General features: G+C 40.8%; 39 non-coding genes across 39 annotated transcripts; 21 read left to right on the top strand and 18 right to left on the bottom strand.

The window, feature by feature from the left end:
- Window positions 1–230: 230 nt before the first annotated feature.
- trnaf-gaa (transfer RNA phenylalanine (anticodon GAA)) lies at window positions 231–303 on the bottom strand. The gene has a single exon. It is a non-coding gene; the product is annotated as a tRNA-Phe (tRNA).
- A 111-nt stretch (window positions 304–414) lies between these two features.
- On the top strand, window positions 415–486 carry trnad-guc (transfer RNA aspartic acid (anticodon GUC)). The gene has a single exon. It is a non-coding gene; the product is annotated as a tRNA-Asp (tRNA).
- Window positions 487–1,193: 707 nt separating this feature from the next.
- On the bottom strand, window positions 1,194–1,266 carry trnaf-gaa (transfer RNA phenylalanine (anticodon GAA)). Its single transcript has one exon. It is a non-coding gene; the product is annotated as a tRNA-Phe (tRNA).
- Window positions 1,267–1,376: 110 nt separating this feature from the next.
- On the top strand, window positions 1,377–1,448 carry trnad-guc (transfer RNA aspartic acid (anticodon GUC)). The gene has a single exon. It is a non-coding gene; the product is annotated as a tRNA-Asp (tRNA).
- A 707-nt stretch (window positions 1,449–2,155) lies between these two features.
- On the bottom strand, window positions 2,156–2,228 carry trnaf-gaa (transfer RNA phenylalanine (anticodon GAA)). Its single transcript has one exon. It is a non-coding gene; the product is annotated as a tRNA-Phe (tRNA).
- A 1,074-nt stretch (window positions 2,229–3,302) lies between these two features.
- trnad-guc (transfer RNA aspartic acid (anticodon GUC)) lies at window positions 3,303–3,374 on the top strand. The gene has a single exon. It is a non-coding gene; the product is annotated as a tRNA-Asp (tRNA).
- Window positions 3,375–4,079: 705 nt separating this feature from the next.
- On the bottom strand, window positions 4,080–4,152 carry trnaf-gaa (transfer RNA phenylalanine (anticodon GAA)). Its single transcript has one exon. It is a non-coding gene; the product is annotated as a tRNA-Phe (tRNA).
- Window positions 4,153–4,263: 111 nt separating this feature from the next.
- Window positions 4,264–4,335, top strand: trnad-guc (transfer RNA aspartic acid (anticodon GUC)). Its single transcript has one exon. It is a non-coding gene; the product is annotated as a tRNA-Asp (tRNA).
- A 706-nt stretch (window positions 4,336–5,041) lies between these two features.
- On the bottom strand, window positions 5,042–5,114 carry trnaf-gaa (transfer RNA phenylalanine (anticodon GAA)). The gene has a single exon. It is a non-coding gene; the product is annotated as a tRNA-Phe (tRNA).
- Window positions 5,115–5,225: 111 nt separating this feature from the next.
- On the top strand, window positions 5,226–5,297 carry trnad-guc (transfer RNA aspartic acid (anticodon GUC)). Its single transcript has one exon. It is a non-coding gene; the product is annotated as a tRNA-Asp (tRNA).
- Window positions 5,298–6,001: 704 nt separating this feature from the next.
- Window positions 6,002–6,074, bottom strand: trnaf-gaa (transfer RNA phenylalanine (anticodon GAA)). The gene has a single exon. It is a non-coding gene; the product is annotated as a tRNA-Phe (tRNA).
- A 111-nt stretch (window positions 6,075–6,185) lies between these two features.
- Window positions 6,186–6,257, top strand: trnad-guc (transfer RNA aspartic acid (anticodon GUC)). The gene has a single exon. It is a non-coding gene; the product is annotated as a tRNA-Asp (tRNA).
- A 706-nt stretch (window positions 6,258–6,963) lies between these two features.
- trnaf-gaa (transfer RNA phenylalanine (anticodon GAA)) lies at window positions 6,964–7,036 on the bottom strand. Its single transcript has one exon. It is a non-coding gene; the product is annotated as a tRNA-Phe (tRNA).
- Window positions 7,037–7,148: 112 nt separating this feature from the next.
- trnad-guc (transfer RNA aspartic acid (anticodon GUC)) lies at window positions 7,149–7,220 on the top strand. The gene has a single exon. It is a non-coding gene; the product is annotated as a tRNA-Asp (tRNA).
- A 707-nt stretch (window positions 7,221–7,927) lies between these two features.
- Window positions 7,928–8,000, bottom strand: trnaf-gaa (transfer RNA phenylalanine (anticodon GAA)). Its single transcript has one exon. It is a non-coding gene; the product is annotated as a tRNA-Phe (tRNA).
- Window positions 8,001–8,111: 111 nt separating this feature from the next.
- On the top strand, window positions 8,112–8,183 carry trnad-guc (transfer RNA aspartic acid (anticodon GUC)). The gene has a single exon. It is a non-coding gene; the product is annotated as a tRNA-Asp (tRNA).
- Window positions 8,184–8,888: 705 nt separating this feature from the next.
- Window positions 8,889–8,961, bottom strand: trnaf-gaa (transfer RNA phenylalanine (anticodon GAA)). The gene has a single exon. It is a non-coding gene; the product is annotated as a tRNA-Phe (tRNA).
- A 112-nt stretch (window positions 8,962–9,073) lies between these two features.
- trnad-guc (transfer RNA aspartic acid (anticodon GUC)) lies at window positions 9,074–9,145 on the top strand. Its single transcript has one exon. It is a non-coding gene; the product is annotated as a tRNA-Asp (tRNA).
- Window positions 9,146–9,851: 706 nt separating this feature from the next.
- trnaf-gaa (transfer RNA phenylalanine (anticodon GAA)) lies at window positions 9,852–9,924 on the bottom strand. The gene has a single exon. It is a non-coding gene; the product is annotated as a tRNA-Phe (tRNA).
- Window positions 9,925–10,035: 111 nt separating this feature from the next.
- trnad-guc (transfer RNA aspartic acid (anticodon GUC)) lies at window positions 10,036–10,107 on the top strand. The gene has a single exon. It is a non-coding gene; the product is annotated as a tRNA-Asp (tRNA).
- Window positions 10,108–10,609: 502 nt separating this feature from the next.
- On the top strand, window positions 10,610–10,681 carry trnad-guc (transfer RNA aspartic acid (anticodon GUC)). Its single transcript has one exon. It is a non-coding gene; the product is annotated as a tRNA-Asp (tRNA).
- Window positions 10,682–10,977: 296 nt separating this feature from the next.
- trnaf-gaa (transfer RNA phenylalanine (anticodon GAA)) lies at window positions 10,978–11,050 on the bottom strand. The gene has a single exon. It is a non-coding gene; the product is annotated as a tRNA-Phe (tRNA).
- Window positions 11,051–12,230: 1,180 nt separating this feature from the next.
- Window positions 12,231–12,302, top strand: trnad-guc (transfer RNA aspartic acid (anticodon GUC)). Its single transcript has one exon. It is a non-coding gene; the product is annotated as a tRNA-Asp (tRNA).
- Window positions 12,303–13,193: 891 nt separating this feature from the next.
- trnad-guc (transfer RNA aspartic acid (anticodon GUC)) lies at window positions 13,194–13,265 on the top strand. The gene has a single exon. It is a non-coding gene; the product is annotated as a tRNA-Asp (tRNA).
- Window positions 13,266–13,970: 705 nt separating this feature from the next.
- Window positions 13,971–14,043, bottom strand: trnaf-gaa (transfer RNA phenylalanine (anticodon GAA)). The gene has a single exon. It is a non-coding gene; the product is annotated as a tRNA-Phe (tRNA).
- A 111-nt stretch (window positions 14,044–14,154) lies between these two features.
- Window positions 14,155–14,226, top strand: trnad-guc (transfer RNA aspartic acid (anticodon GUC)). Its single transcript has one exon. It is a non-coding gene; the product is annotated as a tRNA-Asp (tRNA).
- A 705-nt stretch (window positions 14,227–14,931) lies between these two features.
- On the bottom strand, window positions 14,932–15,004 carry trnaf-gaa (transfer RNA phenylalanine (anticodon GAA)). The gene has a single exon. It is a non-coding gene; the product is annotated as a tRNA-Phe (tRNA).
- Window positions 15,005–15,115: 111 nt separating this feature from the next.
- Window positions 15,116–15,187, top strand: trnad-guc (transfer RNA aspartic acid (anticodon GUC)). The gene has a single exon. It is a non-coding gene; the product is annotated as a tRNA-Asp (tRNA).
- Window positions 15,188–15,893: 706 nt separating this feature from the next.
- trnaf-gaa (transfer RNA phenylalanine (anticodon GAA)) lies at window positions 15,894–15,966 on the bottom strand. The gene has a single exon. It is a non-coding gene; the product is annotated as a tRNA-Phe (tRNA).
- Window positions 15,967–16,077: 111 nt separating this feature from the next.
- trnad-guc (transfer RNA aspartic acid (anticodon GUC)) lies at window positions 16,078–16,149 on the top strand. The gene has a single exon. It is a non-coding gene; the product is annotated as a tRNA-Asp (tRNA).
- A 707-nt stretch (window positions 16,150–16,856) lies between these two features.
- On the bottom strand, window positions 16,857–16,929 carry trnaf-gaa (transfer RNA phenylalanine (anticodon GAA)). The gene has a single exon. It is a non-coding gene; the product is annotated as a tRNA-Phe (tRNA).
- Window positions 16,930–17,040: 111 nt separating this feature from the next.
- Window positions 17,041–17,112, top strand: trnad-guc (transfer RNA aspartic acid (anticodon GUC)). Its single transcript has one exon. It is a non-coding gene; the product is annotated as a tRNA-Asp (tRNA).
- Window positions 17,113–17,818: 706 nt separating this feature from the next.
- On the bottom strand, window positions 17,819–17,891 carry trnaf-gaa (transfer RNA phenylalanine (anticodon GAA)). Its single transcript has one exon. It is a non-coding gene; the product is annotated as a tRNA-Phe (tRNA).
- Window positions 17,892–18,002: 111 nt separating this feature from the next.
- trnad-guc (transfer RNA aspartic acid (anticodon GUC)) lies at window positions 18,003–18,074 on the top strand. Its single transcript has one exon. It is a non-coding gene; the product is annotated as a tRNA-Asp (tRNA).
- Window positions 18,075–18,780: 706 nt separating this feature from the next.
- On the bottom strand, window positions 18,781–18,853 carry trnaf-gaa (transfer RNA phenylalanine (anticodon GAA)). The gene has a single exon. It is a non-coding gene; the product is annotated as a tRNA-Phe (tRNA).
- Window positions 18,854–18,964: 111 nt separating this feature from the next.
- Window positions 18,965–19,036, top strand: trnad-guc (transfer RNA aspartic acid (anticodon GUC)). Its single transcript has one exon. It is a non-coding gene; the product is annotated as a tRNA-Asp (tRNA).
- Window positions 19,037–19,740: 704 nt separating this feature from the next.
- trnaf-gaa (transfer RNA phenylalanine (anticodon GAA)) lies at window positions 19,741–19,813 on the bottom strand. The gene has a single exon. It is a non-coding gene; the product is annotated as a tRNA-Phe (tRNA).
- A 111-nt stretch (window positions 19,814–19,924) lies between these two features.
- Window positions 19,925–19,996, top strand: trnad-guc (transfer RNA aspartic acid (anticodon GUC)). The gene has a single exon. It is a non-coding gene; the product is annotated as a tRNA-Asp (tRNA).
- A 502-nt stretch (window positions 19,997–20,498) lies between these two features.
- On the top strand, window positions 20,499–20,570 carry trnad-guc (transfer RNA aspartic acid (anticodon GUC)). Its single transcript has one exon. It is a non-coding gene; the product is annotated as a tRNA-Asp (tRNA).
- Window positions 20,571–20,818: the final 248 nt, after the last annotated feature.

The raw sequence follows: 20,818 nt of genomic DNA, 5'->3' as shown, positions 1-20,818 counted from the left end.
AGAAGTGTTGCAACTGATCAATCAGTTTCTCCTTTGAGGTTTATGCTTTTTCCAGATAAAACCATTGATACAAGAATGCAGGCCTCTCTTGTCTTGGCACTTCAGGCCATTTGTTGGCCTTTTTGAGACCTGGTAATTGTTCTTGCCTGTGAGGGGGAGGTCAGTTTCCAGATAAAGCATAGGTCTTTGTTAACAAACCAAAAATTGCATTTACACAGTCCAAACAGCTTTGCCGAAACCCGGGATTGAACCAGGGACCTTTAGATCTTCAGTCTAACGCTCTCCCAACTGAGCTATTTCGGCTCATACCTCATACCTACTATGAAATCAATCTAAATGTCACAAACCACTGTTGCAAGAAACAAACATGCTTGAAGTTCTAAAGACCTATGATAACAAAGAAGCAGGGCCAGCTCCTCGTTAGTATAGTGGTGAGTATCCCCGCCTGTCACGCGGGAGACCGGGGTTCGATTCCCCGACGGGGAGGCGATGCTTTTGTGTTTTTTATTTGCCATTAGAGATTACCTTGATCTCCATTAAAAAAAAAAATCATGTTTTTGAACACAATTAGATTTCTGTTTATGGAACCCAAAGGTTTATGCTTTTTCCAGATAAAACCATTGATACAAGAATGCAGGCCTCTCTTGTCTTGGCACTTCAGGCGTTTTTGTTGGCTTTTTTGAGACCTGGTAATTGTTCTTGCCTGTTTTTATGGAACTAATATATGTAAAATTGTTCCATTGTAACAAAAGAACCCAAAATAGACACAAAAAATAAATTATAGAGGGAAACAAAGAGAAAGAATAAGAAACAAACTCCAGTGAGGGAGGCCAGACCCTGGTAGAAGTAGAAAAGCTGAATGCAGGAACAATGTGAGAGTAGAACCCCCCGAGCAGTTGAGGGGGAAAGAGGCCTCTGTATGAGGTTTGAATCCTTTCTTTTATAATGGACGTTTATCTCACAGAAGTGTTGCAACTGATCAATCAGTTTCTCCTTTGAGGTTTATGCTTTTTCCAGATAAAACCATTGATACAAGAATGCAGGCCGCTCTTGTCTTGGCACTTCAGGCCATTTGTTGGCCTTTTTTGAGACCTGGTAATTGTTCTTGCCTGTGAGGGGGAGGTCAGTTTCCAGATAAAGCATAGGTCTTTGTTAACAAACCAAAAATTGCATTTACACAGTCCAAACAGCTTTGCCGAAACCCGGGATTGAACCAGGGACCTTTAGATCTTCAGTCTAACGCTCTCCCAACTGAGCTATTTCGGCTCATACCTCATACCTACTATGAAATCAATCTAATGTCACAAACCACTGTTGCAAGAAACAAACATGCTTGAAGTTCTAAAGACCTATGATAACAAAGAAGCAGGGCCAGCTCCTCGTTAGTATAGTGGTGAGTATCCCCGCCTGTCACGCGGGAGACCGGGGTTCGATTCCCCGACGGGGAGGCGATGCTTTTGTGTTTTTTATTTGCCATTAGAGATTACCTTGATTTCCATTAAAAAAAAAAAATCATGTTTTTGAACACAATTAGATTTCTGTTTATGGAACCCAAAGGTTTATGCTTTTTCCAGATAAAACCATTGATACAAGAATGCAGGCCTCTCTTGTCTTGGCACTTCAGGCGTTTTTGTTGGCTTTTTTGAGACCTGGTAATTGTTCTTGCCTGTTTTTATGGAACTAATATATGTAAAATTGTTCCATTGTAACAAAAGAACCCAAAATAGACACAAAAAATAAATTATAGAGGGAAACAAAGAGAAAGAATAAGAAACAAACTCCAGTGAGGGAGGCCAGACCCTGGTAGAAGTAGAAAAGCTGAATGCAGGAACAATGTGAGAGTAGAACCCCCCGAGCAGTTGAGGGGGAAAGATGCCTCTGTATGAGGTTTGAATCCTTTCTTTTATAATGGACGTTTATCTCACAGAAGTGTTGCAACTGATCAATCAGTTTCTCCTTTGAGGTTTATGCTTTTTCCAGATAAAACCATTGATACAAGAATGCAGGCCGCTCTTGTCTTGGCACTTCAGGCCATTTGTTGGCCTTTTTGAGACCTGGTAATTGTTCTTGCCTGTGAGGGGGAGGTCAGTTTCCAGATAAAGCATAGGTCTTTGTTAACAAACCAAAAATTGCATTTACACAGTCCAAACAGCTTTGCCGAAACCCGGGATTGAACCAGGGACCTTTAGATCTTCAGTCTAACGCTCTCCCAACTGAGCTATTTCGGCTCATACCTCATACCTACTATGAAATCAATCTAAATGTCACAAACCACTGTTGCAAGAAACAAACATGCTTGAAGTTCTAAAGACCTATGATAACAAAGAAGCAGGGCCAGCTCCTCGTTAGTATAGTGGTGAGTATCCCCGCCTGTCACGCGGGAGACTGGGGTTCGATTCCCCGACGGGGAGGCGATGCTTTTGTGTTTTTTATTTGCCATTAGAGATTACCTTGATCTCCATTAAAAAAAAAAATCATGTTTTTGAACACAATTAGATTTCTGTTTATGGAACCCAAAGGTTTATGCTTTTTCCAGATAAAACCATTGATACAAGAATGCAGGCCTCTCTTGTCTTGGCACTTCAGGCGTTTTTGTTGGCTTTTTTGAGACCTGGTAATTGTTCTTGCCTGTTTTTATGGAACTAATATATGTAAAATTGTTCCATTGTAACAAAAGAACCCAAAATAGACACAAAAAATAAATTATAGAGGGAAACAAAGAGAAAGAATAAGAAACAAACTCCAGTGAGGGAGGCCAGACCCTGGTAGAAGTAGAAAAGCTGAATGCAGGAACAATGTGAGAGTAGAACCCCCCGAGCAGTTGAGGGGGAAAGAGGCCTCTGTATGAGGTTTGAATCCTTTCTTTTATAATGGACGTTTATCTCACAGAAGTGTTGCAACTGATCAATCATTTTTTCTTTTGAGGTTTATGCTTTTTCCAGATAAAACCATTGATACAAGAATGCAGGCCTCTCTTGTCTTGGCACTTCAGGCCATTTGTTGGCCTTTTTGAGACCTGGTAATTGTTCTTGCCTGTGAGGGGGAGGTCAGTTTCCAGATAAAGCATAGGTCTTTGTTAACAAACCAAAAATTGAATTTACACAGTCCAAACAGCTTTGCCGAAACCCAGGATTGAACCAGGGACCTTTAGATCTTCAGTCTAACGCTCTCCCAACTGAGCTATTTCGGCTCACACCCTCATACCTACTATGAAATCAATCTAAATGTCACAAACCACTGTTGCAAGAAACAAACATGCTTGAAGTTCTAAAGACCTATGATAACAAAGAAGCAGGGCCAGCTCCTCGTTAGTATAGTGGTGAGTATCCCCGCCTGTCACGCGGGAGACCGGGGTTCGATTCCCCGACGGGGAGGCGATGCTTTTGTGTTTTTTATTTGCCATTAGAGATTACCTTGATCTCCATTAAAAAAAAAAATCATGTTTTTGAACACAATTAGATTTCTGTTTATGGAACCCAAAGGTTTATGCTTTTTCCAGATAAAACCATTGATACAAGAATGCAGGCCTCTCTTGTCTTGGCACTTCAGGCGTTTTTGTTGGCTTTTTTGAGACCTGGTAATTGTTCTTGCCTGTTTTTATGGAACTAATATATGTAAAATTGTTCCATTGTAACAAAAGAACCCAAAATAGACACAAAAAATAAATTATAGAGGGAAACAAAGAGAAAGAATAAGAAACAAACTCCAGTGAGGGAGGCCAGACCCTGGTAGAAGTAGAAAAGCTGAATGCAGGAACAATGTGAGAGTAGAACCCCCGAGCAGTTGAGGGGGAAAGATGCCTCTGTATGAGGTTTGAATCCTTTCTTTTATAATGGACGTTTATCTCACAGAAGTGTTGCAACTGATCAATCAGTTTCTCCTTTGAGGTTTATGCTTTTTCCAGATAAAACCATTGATACAAGAATGCAGGCCGCTCTTGTCTTGGCACTTCAGGCCATTTGTTGGCCTTTTTGAGACCTGGTAATTGTTCTTGCCTGTGAGGGGGAGGTCAGTTTCCAGATAAAGCATAGGTCTTTGTTAACAAACCAAAAATTACATTTACACAGTCCAAACAGCTTTGCCGAAACCCGGGATTGAACCAGGGACCTTTAGATCTTCAGTCTAACGCTCTCCCAACTGAGCTATTTCGGCTCATACCTCATACCTACTATGAAATCAATCTAAATGTCACAAACCACTGTTGCAAGAAACAAACATGCTTGAAGTTCTAAAGACCTATGATAACAAAGAAGCAGGGCCAGCTCCTCGTTAGTATAGTGGTGAGTATCCCCGCCTGTCACGCGGGAGACCGGGGTTCGATTCCCCGACGGGGAGGCGATGCTTTTGTGTTTTTTATTTGCCATTAGAGATTACCTTGATCTCCATTAAAAAAAAAAATCATGTTTTTGAACACAATTAGATTTCTGTTTATGGAACCCAAAGGTTTATGCTTTTTCCAGATAAAACCATTGATACAAGAATGCAGGCCTCTCTTGTCTTGGCACTTCAGGCGTTTTTGTTGGCTTTTTTGAGACCTGGTAATTGTTCTTGCCTGTTTTTATGGAACTAATATATGTAAAATTGTTCCATTGTAACAAAAGAACCCAAAATAGACACAAAAAATAAATTATAGAGGGAAACAAAGAGAAAGAATAAGAAACAAACTCCAGTGAGGGAGGCCAGACCCTGGTAGAAGTAGAAAAGCTGAATGCAGGAACAATGTGAGAGTAGAACCCCCCGAGCAGTTGAGGGGGAAAGAGGCCTCTGTATGAGGTTTGAATCCTTTCTTTTATAATGGACGTTTATCTCACAGAAGTGTTGCAACTGATCAATCAGTTTCTCCTTTGAGGTTTATGCTTTTTCCAGATAAAACCATTGATACAAGAATGCAGGCCGCTCTTGTCTTGGCACTTCAGGCCATTTGTTGGCCTTTTTGAGACCTGGTAATTGTTCTTGCCTGTGAGGGGGAGGTCAGTTTCCAGATAAAGCATAGGTCTTTGTTAACAAACCAAAAATTACATTTACACAGTCCAAACAGCTTTGCCGAAACCCGGGATTGAACCAGGGACCTTTAGATCTTCAGTCTAACGCTCTCCCAACTGAGCTATTTCGGCTCATACCTCATACCTACTATGAAATCAATCTAAATGTCACAAACCACTGTTGCAAGAAACAAACATGCTTGAAGTTCTAAAGACCTATGATAACAAAGAAGCAGGGCCAGCTCCTCGTTAGTATAGTGGTGAGTATCCCCGCCTGTCACGCGGGAGACCGGGGTTCGATTCCCCGACGGGGAGGCGATGCTTTTGTGTTTTTTATTTGCCATTAGAGATTACCTTGATCTCCATTAAAAAAAAAATCATGTTTTTGAACACAATTAGATTTCTGTTTATGGAACCCAAAGGTTTATGCTTTTTCCAGATAAAACCATTGATACAAGAATGCAGGCCTCTCTTGTCTTGGCACTTCAGGCGTTTTTGTTGGCTTTTTTGAGACCTGGTAATTGTTCTTGCCTGTTTTTATGGAACTAATATATGTAAAATTGTTCCATTGTAACAAAAGAACCCAAAATAGACACAAAAATAAATTATAGAGGGAAACAAAGAGAAAGAATAAGAAACAAACTCCAGTGAGGGAGGCCAGACCCTGGTAGAAGTAGAAAAGCTGAATGCAGGAACAATGTGAGAGTAGAACCCCCCGAGCAGTTGAGGGGGAAAGAGGCCTCTGTATGAGGTTTGAATCCTTTCTTTTATAATGGACGTTTATCTCACAGAAGTGTTGCAACTGATCAATCAGTTTCTCCTTTGAGGTTTATGCTTTTTCCAGATAAAACCATTGATACAAGAATGCAGGCCGCTCTTGTCTTGGCACTTCAGGCCATTTGTTGGCCTTTTTGAGACCTGGTAATTGTTCTTGCCTGTGAGGGGGAGGTCAGTTTCCAGATAAAGCATAGGTCTTTGTTAACAAACCAAAAATTGCATTTACACAGTCCAAACAGCTTTGCCGAAACCCGGGATTGAACCAGGGACCTTTAGATCTTCAGTCTAACGCTCTCCCAACTGAGCTATTTCGGCTCATACCTCATACCTACTATGAAATCAATCTAAATGTCACAAACCACTGTTGCAAGAAACAAACATGCTTGAAGTTCTAAAGACCTATGATAACAAAGAAGCAGGGCCAGCTCCTCGTTAGTATAGTGGTGAGTATCCCCGCCTGTCACGCGGGAGACCGGGGTTCGATTCCCCGACGGGGAGGCGATGCTTTTGTGTTTTTTATTTGCCATTAGAGATTACCTTGATCTCCATTAAAAAAAAAAATCATGTTTTTGAACACAATTAGATTTCTGTTTATGGAACCCAAAGGTTTATGCTTTTTCCAGATAAAACCATTGATACAAGAATGCAGGCCTCTCTTGTCTTGGCACTTCAGGCGTTTTTGTTGGCTTTTTTGAGACCTGGTAATTGTTCTTGCCTGTTTTTATGGAACTAATATATGTAAAATTGTTCCATTGTAACAAAAGAACCCAAAATAGACACAAAAAATAAATTATAGAGGGAAACAAAGAGAAAGAATAAGAAACAAACTCCAGTGAGGGAGGCCAGACCCTGGTAGAAGTAGAAAAGCTGAATGCAGGAACAATGTGAGAGTAGAACCCCCCGAGCAGTTGAGGGGGAAAGAGGCCTCTGTATGAGGTTTGAATCCTTTCTTTTATAATGGACGTTTATCTCACAGAAGTGTTGCAACTGATCAATCAGTTTCTCCTTTGAGGTTTATGCTTTTTCCAGATAAAACCATTGATACAAGAATGCAGGCCGCTCTTGTCTTGGCACTTCAGGCCATTTGTTGGCCTTTTTGAGACCTGGTAATTGTTCTTGCCTGTGAGGGGGAGGTCAGTTTCCAGATAAAGCATAGGTCTTTGTTAACAAACCAAAAATTGCATTTACACAGTCCAAACAGCTTTGCCGAAACCCGGGATTGAACCAGGGACCTTTAGATCTTCAGTCTAACGCTCTCCCAACTGAGCTATTTCGGCTCATACCCTCATACCTACTATGAAATCAATCTAAATGTCACAAACCACTGTTGCAAGAAACAAACATGCTTGAAGTTCTAAAGACCTATGATAACAAAGAAGCAGGGCCAGCTCCTCGTTAGTATAGTGGTGAGTATCCCCGCCTGTCACGCGGGAGACCGGGGTTCGATTCCCCGACGGGGAGGCGATGCTTTTGTGTTTTTTATTTGCCATTAGAGATTACCTTGAATCTCCATTAAAAAAAAAAATCATGTTTTTGAACACAATTAGATTTCTGTTTATGGAACCCAAAGGTTTATGCTTTTTCCAGATAAAACCATTGATACAAGAATGCAGGCCTCTCTTGTCTTGGCACTTCAGGCGTTTTTGTTGGCTTTTTTGAGACCTGGTAATTGTTCTTGCCTGTTTTTATGGAACTAATATATGTAAAATTGTTCCATTGTAACAAAAGAACCCAAAATAGACACAAAAAATAAATTATAGAGGGAAACAAAGAGAAAGAATAAGAAACAAACTCCAGTGAGGGAGGCCAGACCCTGGTAGAAGTAGAAAAGCTGAATGCAGGAACAATGTGAGAGTAGAACCCCCCGAGCAGTTGAGGGGGAAAGAGGCCTCTGTATGAGGTTTGAATCCTTTCTTTTATAATGGACGTTTATCTCACAGAAGTGTTGCAACTGATCAATCAGTTTCTCCTTTGAGGTTTATGCTTTTTCCAGATAAAACCATTGATACAAGAATGCAGGCCGCTCTTGTCTTGGCACTTCAGGCCATTTGTTGGCCTTTTTGAGACCTGGTAATTGTTCTTGCCTGTGAGGGGGAGGTCAGTTTCCAGATAAAGCATAGGTCTTTGTTAACAAACCAAAAATTACATTTACACAGTCCAAACAGCTTTGCCGAAACCCGGGATTGAACCAGGGACCTTTAGATCTTCAGTCTAACGCTCTCCCAACTGAGCTATTTCGGCTCATACCTCATACCTACTATGAAATCAATCTAAATGTCACAAACCACTGTTGCAAGAAACAAACATGCTTGAAGTTCTAAAGACCTATGATAACAAAGAAGCAGGGCCAGCTCCTCGTTAGTATAGTGGTGAGTATCCCCGCCTGTCACGCGGGAGACCGGGGTTCGATTCCCCGACGGGGAGGCGATGCTTTTGTGTTTTTTATTTGCCATTAGAGATTACCTTGATCTCCATTAAAAAAAAAATCATGTTTTTGAACACAATTAGATTTCTGTTTATGGAACCCAAAGGTTTATGCTTTTTCCAGATAAAACCATTGATACAAGAATGCAGGCCTCTCTTGTCTTGGCACTTCAGGCGTTTTTGTTGGCTTTTTTGAGACCTGGTAATTGTTCTTGCCTGTTTTTATGGAACTAATATATGTAAAATTGTTCCATTGTAACAAAAGAACCCAAAATAGACACAAAAAATAAATTATAGAGGGAAACAAAGAGAAAGAATAAGAAACAAACTCCAGTGAGGGAGGCCAGACCCTGGTAGAAGTAGAAAAGCTGAATGCAGGAACAATGTGAGAGTAGAACCCCCCGAGCAGTTGAGGGGGAAAGAGGCCTCTGTATGAGGTTTGAATCCTTTCTTTTATAATGGACGTTTATCTCACAGAAGTGTTGCAACTGATCAATCAGTTTCTCCTTTGAGGTTTATGCTTTTTCCAGATAAAACCATTGATACAAGAATGCAGGCCGCTCTTGTCTTGGCACTTCAGGCCATTTGTTGGCCTTTTTGAGACCTGGTAATTGTTCTTGCCTGTGAGGGGGAGGTCAGTTTCCAGATAAAGCATAGGTCTTTGTTAACAAACCAAAAATTGCATTTACACAGTCCAAACAGCTTTGCCGAAACCCGGGATTGAACCAGGGACCTTTAGATCTTCAGTCTAACGCTCTCCCAACTGAGCTATTTCGGCTCATACCCTCATACCTACTATGAAATCAATCTAAATGTCACAAACCACTGTTGCAAGAAACAAACATGCTTGAAGTTCTAAAGACCTATGATAACAAAGAAGCAGGGCCAGCTCCTCGTTAGTATAGTGGTGAGTATCCCCGCCTGTCACGCGGGAGACCGGGGTTCGATTCCCCGACGGGGAGGCGATGCTTTTGTGTTTTTTATTTGCCATTAGAGATTACCTTGATCTCCATTAAAAAAAAAAATCATGTTTTTGAACACAATTAGATTTCTGTTTATGGAACCCAAAGGTTTATGCTTTTTCCAGATAAAACCATTGATACAAGAATGCAGGCCTCTCTTGTCTTGGCACTTCAGGCGTTTTTGTTGGCTTTTTTGAGACCTGGTAATTGTTCTTGCCTGTTTTTATGGAACTAATATATGTAAAATTGTTCCATTGTAACAAAAGAACCCAAAATAGACACAAAAAATAAATTATAGAGGGAAACAAAGAGAAAGAATAAGAAACAAACTCCAGTGAGGGAGGCCAGACCCTGGTAGAAGTAGAAAAGCTGAATGCAGGAACAATGTGAGAGTAGAACCCCCCGAGCAGTTGAGGGGGAAAGAGGCCTCTGTATGAGGTTTGAATCCTTTCTTTTATAATGGACGTTTATCTCACAGAAGTGTTGCAACTGATCAATCAGTTTCTCCTTTGAGGTTTATGCTTTTTCCAGATAAAACCATTGATACAAGAATGCAGGCCGCTCTTGTCTTGGCACTTCAGGCCATTTGTTGGCCTTTTTGAGACCTGGTAATTGTTCTTGCCTGTGAGGGGGAGGTCAGTTTCCAGATAAAGCATAGGTCTTTGTTAACAAACCAAAAATTACATTTACACAGTCCAAACAGCTTTGCCGAAACCCGGGATTGAACCAGGGACCTTTAGATCTTCAGTCTAACGCTCTCCCAACTGAGCTATTTCGGCTCATACCTCATACCTACTATGAAATCAATCTAAATGTCACAAACCACTGTTGCAAGAAACAAACATGCTTGAAGTTCTAAAGACCTATGATAACAAAGAAGCAGGGCCAGCTCCTCGTTAGTATAGTGGTGAGTATCCCCGCCTGTCACGCGGGAGACCGGGGTTCGATTCCCCGACGGGGAGGCGATGCTTTTGTGTTTTTTATTTGCCATTAGAGATTACCTTGATCTCCATTAAAAAAAAAAATCATGTTTTTGAACACAATTAGATTTCTGTTTATGGAACCCAAAGGTTTATGCTTTTTCCAGATAAAACCATTGATACAAGAATGCAGGCCTCTCTTGTCTTGGCACTTCAGGCGTTTTTGTTGGCTTTTTTGAGACCTGGTAATTGTTCTTGCCTGTTTTTATGGAACTAATATATGTAAAATTGTTCCATTGTAACAAAAGAACCTGTCTGTGAGGGGGAGGTCAGTTTCCAGATAAAGCATAGGTCTTTGTTAACAAACCAAAAAATGCATTTACACAGTCCAAACAGCTTCAGTCTAACGCTCTCCCAACTGAGCTATTTCGGCTCATACCTCATACCTACTATGAAATCAATCTAAATGTCACAAACCACTGTTGCAAGAAACAAACATGCTTGAAGTTCTAAAGACCTATGATAACAAAGAAGCAGGGCCAGCTCCTCGTTAGTATAGTGGTGAGTATCCCCGCCTGTCACGCGGGAGACCGGGGTTCGATTCCCCGACGGGGAGGCGATGCTCTTGTGTTTTTTATTTGCCATTAGAGATTACCTTGATCTCCATTAAAAAAAAAATCATGTTTTTGAACACAATTAGATTTCTGTTTATGGAACCCAAAGGTTTATGCTTTTTCCAGATAAAACCATTGATACAAGAATGCAGGCCTCTCTTGTCTTGGCACTTCAGGCCATTTTTTGGCTTTTTTGAGACCTGGTAATTGTTCTTGCCTGTGAGGAGGAGGTCAATTTCCAGATAAAGCGTAGGTCTTTAACAAACCAAAAATTGCATGTACACAGTCCAAAGAGCTTTGCCGAAACCCGGGATTGAACCAGGGACCTTTAGATCTTCAGTCTAACGCTCTCCCAACTGAGCTATTTCGGCTCATACCTTGTAGCCCTTTCACTTGGCACTAGGTGTTTATTCATGTACAAGGGCGTGCCTTCCACAGTTGGGTTTTTGCTCATGCCTAAACAGAAGATATTATCTGATATTGTGTGCTAAATAAGTGGATTGCTTATTAAATGAGGATTTGGCTTAATAAATTCAGTGAAGAAATATAATTTAGTAAGGCACAATTGACTTTAGTTCACATCTCAATTGACTATGAAATCAATCTAAATGTCACAAACCACTGTTGCAAGAAACAGACATTCTAGAGGGAAACAAAGAGAAACAATAAGAATCAAACTCCAGTGAGGAAGGACAGAGCCTGGAACAATAAGAAAAGACAAATGAATGAACAATGTGAGAGTAGTACCCGGATGGAGCCCTCTGAATGAGGTTTGAACTTGTTTTTTGAACTTATCCGATGTTAGATGGACATTAACAGTCATGGCACAATAGATTTTAAATGATTGAACAGGTTCTAGTTCATAAACACAATAAGAATTCTTTTTATGGAACTAATATATGTAAAATGGTTCCATTATAACAAAAGAACCCAAAATAGACACAAAAAATAAATTATAGAGGGAAACAAAGAGAAAGAATAAGAAACAAACTCCAGTGAGGGAGGCCAGACCTTGGTAGAAGTAGAAAAGCTGAATGCAGGAACAATGTGAGAGTAGAACCCCCCGAGCAGTTGAGGGGGAAAGAGGCCTCTGAATGAAGTTTGAATCCTTTCTTTTATAATGGACGTTTATCTCACAGAAGTGTTGCAACTGATCAATCAGTTTCTCCTTTGAGGTTTATGCTTTTTCCAGATAAAACCCATGATACAAGAATGCAGGCCTCTCTTGTCTTGGCACTTCAGGCCATTTGTTGGCTTTTTTGAGACCTGGTAATTGTTCTTGCCTGTGAGGGGGAGGTCAGTTTCCAGATAAAGCATAGGTCTTTGTTAACAAACCAAAAATTGCATTTACACAGTCCAAACAGCTTTGCCGAAACCCTGGATTTCACCAGGGACCTTTAGATCTTCAGTCTAACGCTCTCCCAACTGAGCTATTTCGGCTCATACCTCATACCTACTATGAAATCAATCTAAATGTCACAAACCAGTGTTGCAAGAAACAAACATGCTTGAAGTTCTAAAGACCTATGATAACAAAGAAGCAGGGCCAGCTCCTCGTTAGTATAGTGGTGAGTATCCCCGCCTGTCACGCGGGAGACCGGGGTTCGATTCCCCGACGGGGAGGCGATGCTTTTGTGTTTTTTATTTGCCATTAGAGATTACCTTGATCTCCATTAAAAAAAAAAAATCATGTTTTTGAACACAATTAGATTTCTGTTTATGGAACCCAAAGGTTTATGCTTTTTCCAGATAAAACCATTGATACAAGAATGCAGGCCTCTCTTGTCTTGGCACTTCAGGCGTTTTTGTTGGCTTTTTTGAGACCTGGTAATTGTTCTTGCCTGTTTTTATGGAACTAATATATGTAAAATTGTTCCATTGTAACAAAAGAACCCAAAATAGACACAAAAAATAAATTATAGAGGGAAACGAAGAGAAAGAATAAGAAACAAACTCCAGTGAGGGAGGCCAGACCCTGGTAGAAGTAGAAAAGCTGAATGCAGGAACAATGTGAGAGTAGAACCCCCCGAGCAGTTGAGGGGGAAAGAGGCCTCTGAATGAGGTTTGAATCCTTTCTTTTATAATGGACGTTTATCTCACAGAAGTGTTGCAACTGATCAATAAGTTTCTCCTTTGAGGTTTATGCTTTTTCCAGATAAAACCAATGATACAAGAATGCAGGCCTCTCTTGTCTTGGCACTTCAGGCCATTTGTTGGCTTTTTTGAGACCTGGTAATTGTTCTTGCCTGTGAGGGGGAGGTCAGTTTCCAGATAAAGCATAGGTCTTTGTTAACAAACCAAAAATTGCATTTACACAGTCCAAACAGCTTTGCCGAAACCCTGGATTACACCAGGGACCTTTAGATCTTCAGTCTAACGCTCTCCCAACTGAGCTATTTCGGCTCATACCTCATACCTACTATGAAATCAATCTAAATGTCACAAACCACTGTTGCAAGAAACAAACATGCTTGAAGTTCTAAAGACCTATGATAACAAAGAAGCAGGGCCAGCTCCTCGTTAGTATAGTGGTGAGTATCCCCGCCTGTCACGCGGGAGACCGGGGTTCGATTCCCCGACGGGGAGGCGATGCTTTTGTGTTTTTTATTTGCCATTAGAGATTACCTTGATCTCCATTAAAAAAAAAATCATGTTTTTGAACACAATTAGATTTCTGTTTATGGAACCCAAAGGTTTATGCTTTTTCCAGATAAAACCATTGATACAAGAATGCAGGCCTCTCTTGTCTTGGCACTTCAGGCGTTTTTGTTGGCTTTTTTGAGACCTGGTAATTGTTCTTGCCTGTTTTTATGGAACTAATATATGTAAAATTGTTCCATTGTAACAAAAGAACCCAAAATAGACACAAAAAATAAATTATAGAGGGAAACAAAGAGAAAGAATAAGAAACAAACTCCAGTGAGGGAGGCCAGACCCTGGTAGAAGTAGAAAAGCTGAATGCAGGAACAATGTGAGAGTAGAACCCCCCGAGCAGTTGAGGGGGAAAGAGGCCTCTGTATGAGGTTTGAATCCTTTCTTTTATAATGGACGTTTATCTCACAGAAGTGTTGCAACTGATCAATCAGTTTCTCCTTTGAGGTTTATGCTTTTTCCAGATAAAACCATTGATACAAGAATGCAGGCCGCTCTTGTCTTGGCACTTCAGGCCATTTGTTGGCCTTTTTGAGACCTGGTAATTGTTCTTGCCTGTGAGGGGGAGGTCAGTTTCCAGATAAAGCATAGGTCTTTGTTAACAAACCAAAAATTGCATTTACACAGTCCAAACAGCTTTGCCGAAACCCGGGATTGAACCAGGGACCTTTAGATCTTCAGTCTAACGCTCTCCCAACTGAGCTATTTCGGCTCATACCTCATACCTACTATGAAATCAATCTAAATGTCACAAACCACTGTTGCAAGAAACAAACATGCTTGAAGTTCTAAAGACCTATGATAACAAAGAAGCAGGGCCAGCTCCTCGTTAGTATAGTGGTGAGTATCCCCGCCTGTCACGCGGGAGACCGGGGTTCGATTCCCCGACGGGGAGGCGATGCTCTTGTGTTTTTTATTTGCCATTAGAGATTACCTTGATCTCCATTAAAAAAAAAATCATGTTTTTGAACACAATTAGATTTCTGTTTATGGAACCCAAAGGTTTATGCTTTTTCCAGATAAAACCATTGATACAAGAATGCAGGCCTCTCTTGTCTTGGCACTTCAGGCGTTTTTGTTGGCTTTTTTGAGACCTGGTAATTGTTCTTGCCTGTTTTTATGGAACTAATATATGTAAAATTGTTCCATTGTAACAAAAGAACCCAAAATAGACACAAAAAATAAATTATAGAGGGAAACAAAGAGAAAGAATAAGAAACAAACTCCAGTGAGGGAGGCCAGACCCTGGTAGAAGTAGAAAAGCTGAATGCAGGAACAATGTGAGAGTAGAACCCCCCGAGCAGTTGAGGGGGAAAGAGGCCTCTGTATGAGGTTTGAATCCTTTCTTTTATAATGGACGTTTATCTCACAGAAGTGTTGCAACTGATCAATCAGTTTCTCCTTTGAGGTTTATGCTTTTTCCAGATAAAACCATTGATACAAGAATGCAGGCCGCTCTTGTCTTGGCACTTCAGGCCATTTGTTGGCCTTTTTGAGACCTGGTAATTGTTCTTGCCTGTGAGGGGGAGGTCAGTTTCCAGATAAAGCATAGGTCTTTGTTAACAAACCAAAAATTGCATTTACACAGTCCAAACAGCTTTGCCGAAACCCGGGATTGAACCAGGGACCTTTAGATCTTCAGTCTAACGCTCTCCCAACTGAGCTATTTCGGCTCACCCCTCATACCTACTATGAAATCAATCTAAATGTCACAAACCACTGTTGCAAGAAACAAACATGCTTGAAGTTCTAAAGACCTATGATAACAAAGAAGCAGGGCCAGCTCCTCGTTAGTATAGTGGTGAGTATCCCCGCCTGTCACGCGGGAGACCGGGGTTCGATTCCCCGACGGGGAGGCGATGCTTTTGTGTTTTTTATTTGCCATTAGAGATTACCTTAATCTCCATTAAAAAAAAAAATCATGTTTTTGAACACAATTAGATTTCTGTTTATGGAACCCAAAGGTTTATGCTTTTTCCAGATAAAACCATTGATACAAGAATGCAGGCCTCTCTTGTCTTGGCACTTCAGGCGTTTTTGTTGGCTTTTTTGAGACCTGGTAATTGTTCTTGCCTGTTTTTATGGAACTAATATATGTAAAATTGTTCCATTGTAACAAAAGAACCCAAAATAGACACAAAAAATAAATTATAGAGGGAAACAAAGAGAAAGAATAAGAAACAAACTCCAGTGAGGGAGGCCAGACCCTGGTAGAAGTAGAAAAGCTGAATGCAGGAACAATGTGAGAGTAGAACCCCCCGAGCAGTTGAGGGGGAAAGAGGCCTCTGTATGAGGTTTGAATCCTTTCTTTTATAATGGACGTTTATCTCACAGAAGTGTTGCAACTGATCAATCAGTTTCTCCTTTGAGGTTTATGCTTTTTCCAGATAAAACCATTGATACAAGAATGCAGGCCGCTCTTGTCTTGGCACTTCAGGCCATTTGTTGGCCTTTTTGAGACCTGGTAATTGTTCTTGCCTGTGAGGGGGAGGTCAGTTTCCAGATAAAGCATAGGTCTTTGTTAACAAACCAAAAATTACATTTACACAGTCCAAACAGCTTTGCCGAAACCCGGGATTGAACCAGGGACCTTTAGATCTTCAGTCTAACGCTCTCCCAACTGAGCTATTTCGGCTCATACCTCATACCTACTATGAAATCAATCTAAATGTCACAAACCACTGTTGCAAGAAACAAACATGCTTGAAGTTCTAAAGACCTATGATAACAAAGAAGCAGGGCCAGCTCCTCGTTAGTATAGTGGTGAGTATCCCCGCCTGTCACGCGGGAGACCGGGGTTCGATTCCCCGACGGGGAGGCGATGCTTTTGTGTTTTTTATTTGCCATTAGAGATTACCTTGATCTCCATTAAAAAAAAAAATCATGTTTTTGAACACAATTAGATTTCTGTTTATGGAACCCAAAGGTTTATGCTTTTTCCAGATAAAACCATTGATACAAGAATGCAGGCCTCTCTTGTCTTGGCACTTCAGGCGTTTTTGTTGGCTTTTTTTGAGACCTGGTAATTGTTCTTGCCTGTTTTTATGGAACTAATATATGTAAAATTGTTCCATTGTAACAAAAGAACCCAAAATAGACACAAAAAATAAATTATAGAGGGAAACAAAGAGAAAGAATAAGAAACAAACTCCAGTGAGGGAGGCCAGACCCTGGTAGAAGTAGAAAAGCTGAATGCAGGAACAATGTGAGAGTAGAACCCCCCGAGCAGTTGAGGGGGAAAGAGGCCTCTGTATGAGGTTTGAATCCTTTCTTTTATAATGGACGTTTATCTCACAGAAGTGTTGCAACTGATCAATCAGTTTCTCCTTTGAGGTTTATGCTTTTTCCAGATAAAACCATTGATACAAGAATGCAGGCCTCTCTTGTCTTGGCACTTCAGGCCATTTGTTGGCCTTTTTGAGACCTGGTAATTGTTCTTGCCTGTGAGGGGGAGGTCAGTTTCCAGATAAAGCATAGGTCTTTGTTAACAAACCAAAAATTGCATTTACACAGTCCAAACAGCTTTGCCGAAACCCGGGATTGAACCAGGGACCTTTAGATCTTCAGTCTAACGCTCTCCCAACTGAGCTATTTCGGCTCATACCTCATACCTACTATGAAATCAATCTAAATGTCACAAACCACTGTTGCAAGAAACAAACATGCTTGAAGTTCTAAAGACCTATGATAACAAAGAAGCAGGGCCAGCTCCTCGTTAGTATAGTGGTGAGTATCCCCGCCTGTCACGCGGGAGACCGGGGTTCGATTCCCCGACGGGGAGGCGATGCTTTTGTGTTTTTTATTTGCCATTAGAGATTACCTTGATCTCCATTAAAAAAAAAAATCATGTTTTTGAACACAATTAGATTTCTGTTTATGGAACCCAAAGGTTTATGCTTTTTCCAGATAAAACCATTGATACAAGAATGCAGGCCTCTCTTGTCTTGGCACTTCAGGCGTTTTTGTTGGCTTTTTTGAGACCTGGTAATTGTTCTTGCCTGTTTTTATGGAACTAATATATGTAAAATTGTTCCATTGTAACAAAAGAACCCAAAATAGACACAAAAAATAAATTATAGAGGGAAACAAAGAGAAAGAATAAGAAACAAACTCCAGTGAGGGAGGCCAGACCCTGGTAGAAGTAGAAAAGCTGAATGCAGGAACAATGTGAGAGTAGAACCCCCCGAGCAGTTGAGGGGGAAAGAGGCCTCTGTATGAGGTTTGAATCCTTTCTTTTATAATGGACGTTTATCTCACAGAAGTGTTGCAACTGATCAATCAGTTTCTCCTTTGAGGTTTATGCTTTTTCCAGATAAAACCATTGATACAAGAATGCAGGCCGCTCTTGTCTTGGCACTTCAGGCCATTTGTTGGCCTTTTTGAGACCTGGTAATTGTTCTTGCCTGTGAGGGGGAGGTCAGTTTCCAGATAAAGCATAGGTCTTTGTTAACAAACCAAAAATTACATTTACACAGTCCAAACAGCTTTGCCGAAACCCGGGATTGAACCAGGGACCTTTAGATCTTCAGTCTAACGCTCTCCCAACTGAGCTATTTCGGCTCATACCTCATACCTACTATGAAATCAATCTAAATGTCACAAACCACTGTTGCAAGAAACAAACATGCTTGAAGTTCTAAAGACCTATGATAACAAAGAAGCAGGGCCAGCTCCTCGTTAGTATAGTGGTGAGTATCCCCGCCTGTCACGCGGGAGACCGGGGTTCGATTCCCCGACGGGGAGGCGATGCTTTTGTGTTTTTTATTTGCCATTAGAGATTACCTTGATCTCCATTAAAAAAAAAAATCATGTTTTTGAACACAATTAGATTTCTGTTTATGGAACCCAAAGGTTTATGCTTTTTCCAGATAAAACCATTGATACAAGAATGCAGGCCTCTCTTGTCTTGGCACTTCAGGCGTTTTTGTTGGCTTTTTTGAGACCTGGTAATTGTTCTTGCCTGTTTTTATGGAACTAATATATGTAAAATTGTTCCATTGTAACAAAAGAACCCAAAATAGACACAAAAAATAAATTATAGAGGGAAACAAAGAGAAAGAATAAGAAACAAACTCCAGTGAGGGAGGCCAGACCCTGGTAGAAGTAGAAAAGCTGAATGCAGGAACAATGTGAGAGTAGAACCCCCCGAGCAGTTGAGGGGGAAAGAGGCCTCTGTATGAGGTTTGAATCCTTTCTTTTATAATGGACGTTTATCTCACAGAAGTGTTGCAACTGATCAATCAGTTTCTCCTTTGAGGTTTATGCTTTTTCCAGATAAAACCATTGATACAAGAATGCAGGCCGCTCTTGTCTTGGCACTTCAGGCCATTTGTTGGCCTTTTTGAGACCTGGTAATTGTTCTTGCCTGTGAGGGGGAGGTCAGTTTCCAGATAAAGCATAGGTCTTTGTTAACAAACCAAAAATTGCATTTACACAGTCCAAACAGCTTTGCCGAAACCCGGGATTGAACCAGGGACCTTTAGATCTTCAGTCTAACGCTCTCCCAACTGAGCTATTTCGGCTCATACCTCATACCTACTATGAAATCAATCTAAATGTCACAAACCACTGTTGCAAGAAACAAACATGCTTGAAGTTCTAAAGACCTATGATAACAAAGAAGCAGGGCCAGCTCCTCGTTAGTATAGTGGTGAGTATCCCCGCCTGTCACGCGGGAGACCGGGGTTCGATTCCCCGACGGGGAGGCGATGCTTTTGTGTTTTTTATTTGCCATTAGAGATTACCTTGAATCTCCATTAAAAAAAAAAATCATGTTTTTGAACACAATTAGATTTCTGTTTATGGAACCCAAAGGTTTATGCTTTTTCCAGATAAAACCATTGATACAAGAATGCAGGCCTCTCTTGTCTTGGCACTTCAGGCGTTTTTGTTGGCTTTTTTGAGACCTGGTAATTGTTCTTGCCTGTTTTTATGGAACTAATATATGTAAAATTGTTCCATTGTAACAAAAGAACCCAAAATAGACACAAAAAATAAATTATAGAGGAAACAAAGAGAAAGAATAAGAAACAAACTCCAGTGAGGGAGGCCAGACCCTGGTAGAAGTAGAAAAGCTGAATGCAGGAACAATGTGAGAGTAGAACCCCCCGAGCAGTTGAGGGGGAAAGAGGCCTCTGTATGAGGTTTTAATCCTTTCTTTTATAATGGACGTTTATCTCACAGAAGTGTTGCAACTGATCAATCAGTTTCTCCTTTGAGGTTTATGCTTTTTCCAGATAAAACCATTGATACAAGAATGCAGGCCGCTCTTGTGTTGGCACTTCAGGCCATTTGTTGGCCTTTTGAGACCTGGTAATTGTTCTTGCCTGTGAGGGGGAGGTCAGTTTCCAGATAAAGCATAGGTCTTTGTTAACAAACCAAAATTACATTTACACAGTCCAAACAGCTTTGCCGAAACCCGGGATTGAACCAGGGACCTTTAGATCTTCAGTCTAACGCTCTCCCAACTGAGCTATTTCGGCTCATACCTCATACCTACTATGAAATCAATCTAAATGTCACAAACCACTGTTGCAAGAAACAAACATGCTTGAAGTTCTAAAGACCTATGATAACAAAGAAGCAGGGCCAGCTCCTCGTTAGTATAGTGGTGAGTATCCCCGCCTGTCACGCGGGAGACCGGGGTTCGATTCCCCGACGGGGAGGCGATGCTTTTGTGTTTTTTTATTTGCCATTAGAGATTACCTTGATCTCCATTAAAAAAAAAAATAATGTTTTTGAACACAATTAGATTTCTGTTTATGGAACCCAAAGGTTTATGCTTTTTCCAGATAAAACCATTGATACAAGAATGCAGGCCTCTCTTGTCTTGGCACTTCAGGCGTTTTTGTTGGCTTTTTTGAGACCTGGTAATTGTTCTTGCCTGTTTTTATGGAACTAATATATGTAAAATTGTTCCATTGTAACAAAAGAACCTGTCTGTGAGGGGGAGGTCAGTTTCCAGATAAAGCATAGGTCTTTGTTAACAAACCAAAAAATGCATTTACACAGTCCAAACAGCTTCAGTCTAACGCTCTCCCAACTGAGCTATTCGGCTCATACCTCATACCTACTATGAAATCAATCTAAATGTCACAAACCACTGTTGCAAGAAACAAACATGCTTGAAGTTCTAAAGACCTATGATAACAAAGAAGCAGGGCCAGCTCCTCGTTAGTATAGTGGTGAGTATCCCCGCCTGTCACGCGGGAGACCGGGGTTCGATTCCCCGACGGGGAGGCGATGCTCTTGTGTTTTTTATTTGCCATTAGAGATTACCTTGATCTCCATTAAAAAAAAAAATCATGTTTTTGAACACAATTAGATTTCTGTTTATGGAACCCAAAGGTTTATGCTTTTTCCAGATAAAACCATTGATACAAGAATGCAGGCCTCTCTTGTCTTGGCACTTCAGGCCATTTTTTTGGCTTTTTTGAGACCTGGTAATTGTTCTTGCCTGTGAGGAGGAGGTCAATTTCCAGATAAAG

Source organism: Denticeps clupeoides, unplaced genomic scaffold (assembly GCF_900700375.1).
Source record: "Denticeps clupeoides unplaced genomic scaffold, fDenClu1.1, whole genome shotgun sequence".
NCBI classification, from domain to species: Eukaryota; Metazoa; Chordata; class Actinopteri; order Clupeiformes; family Denticipitidae; genus Denticeps; species Denticeps clupeoides.
Note: the sequence above shows the minus strand (reverse complement) of the source record. Positions and strands in the feature narration are given on the sequence as shown.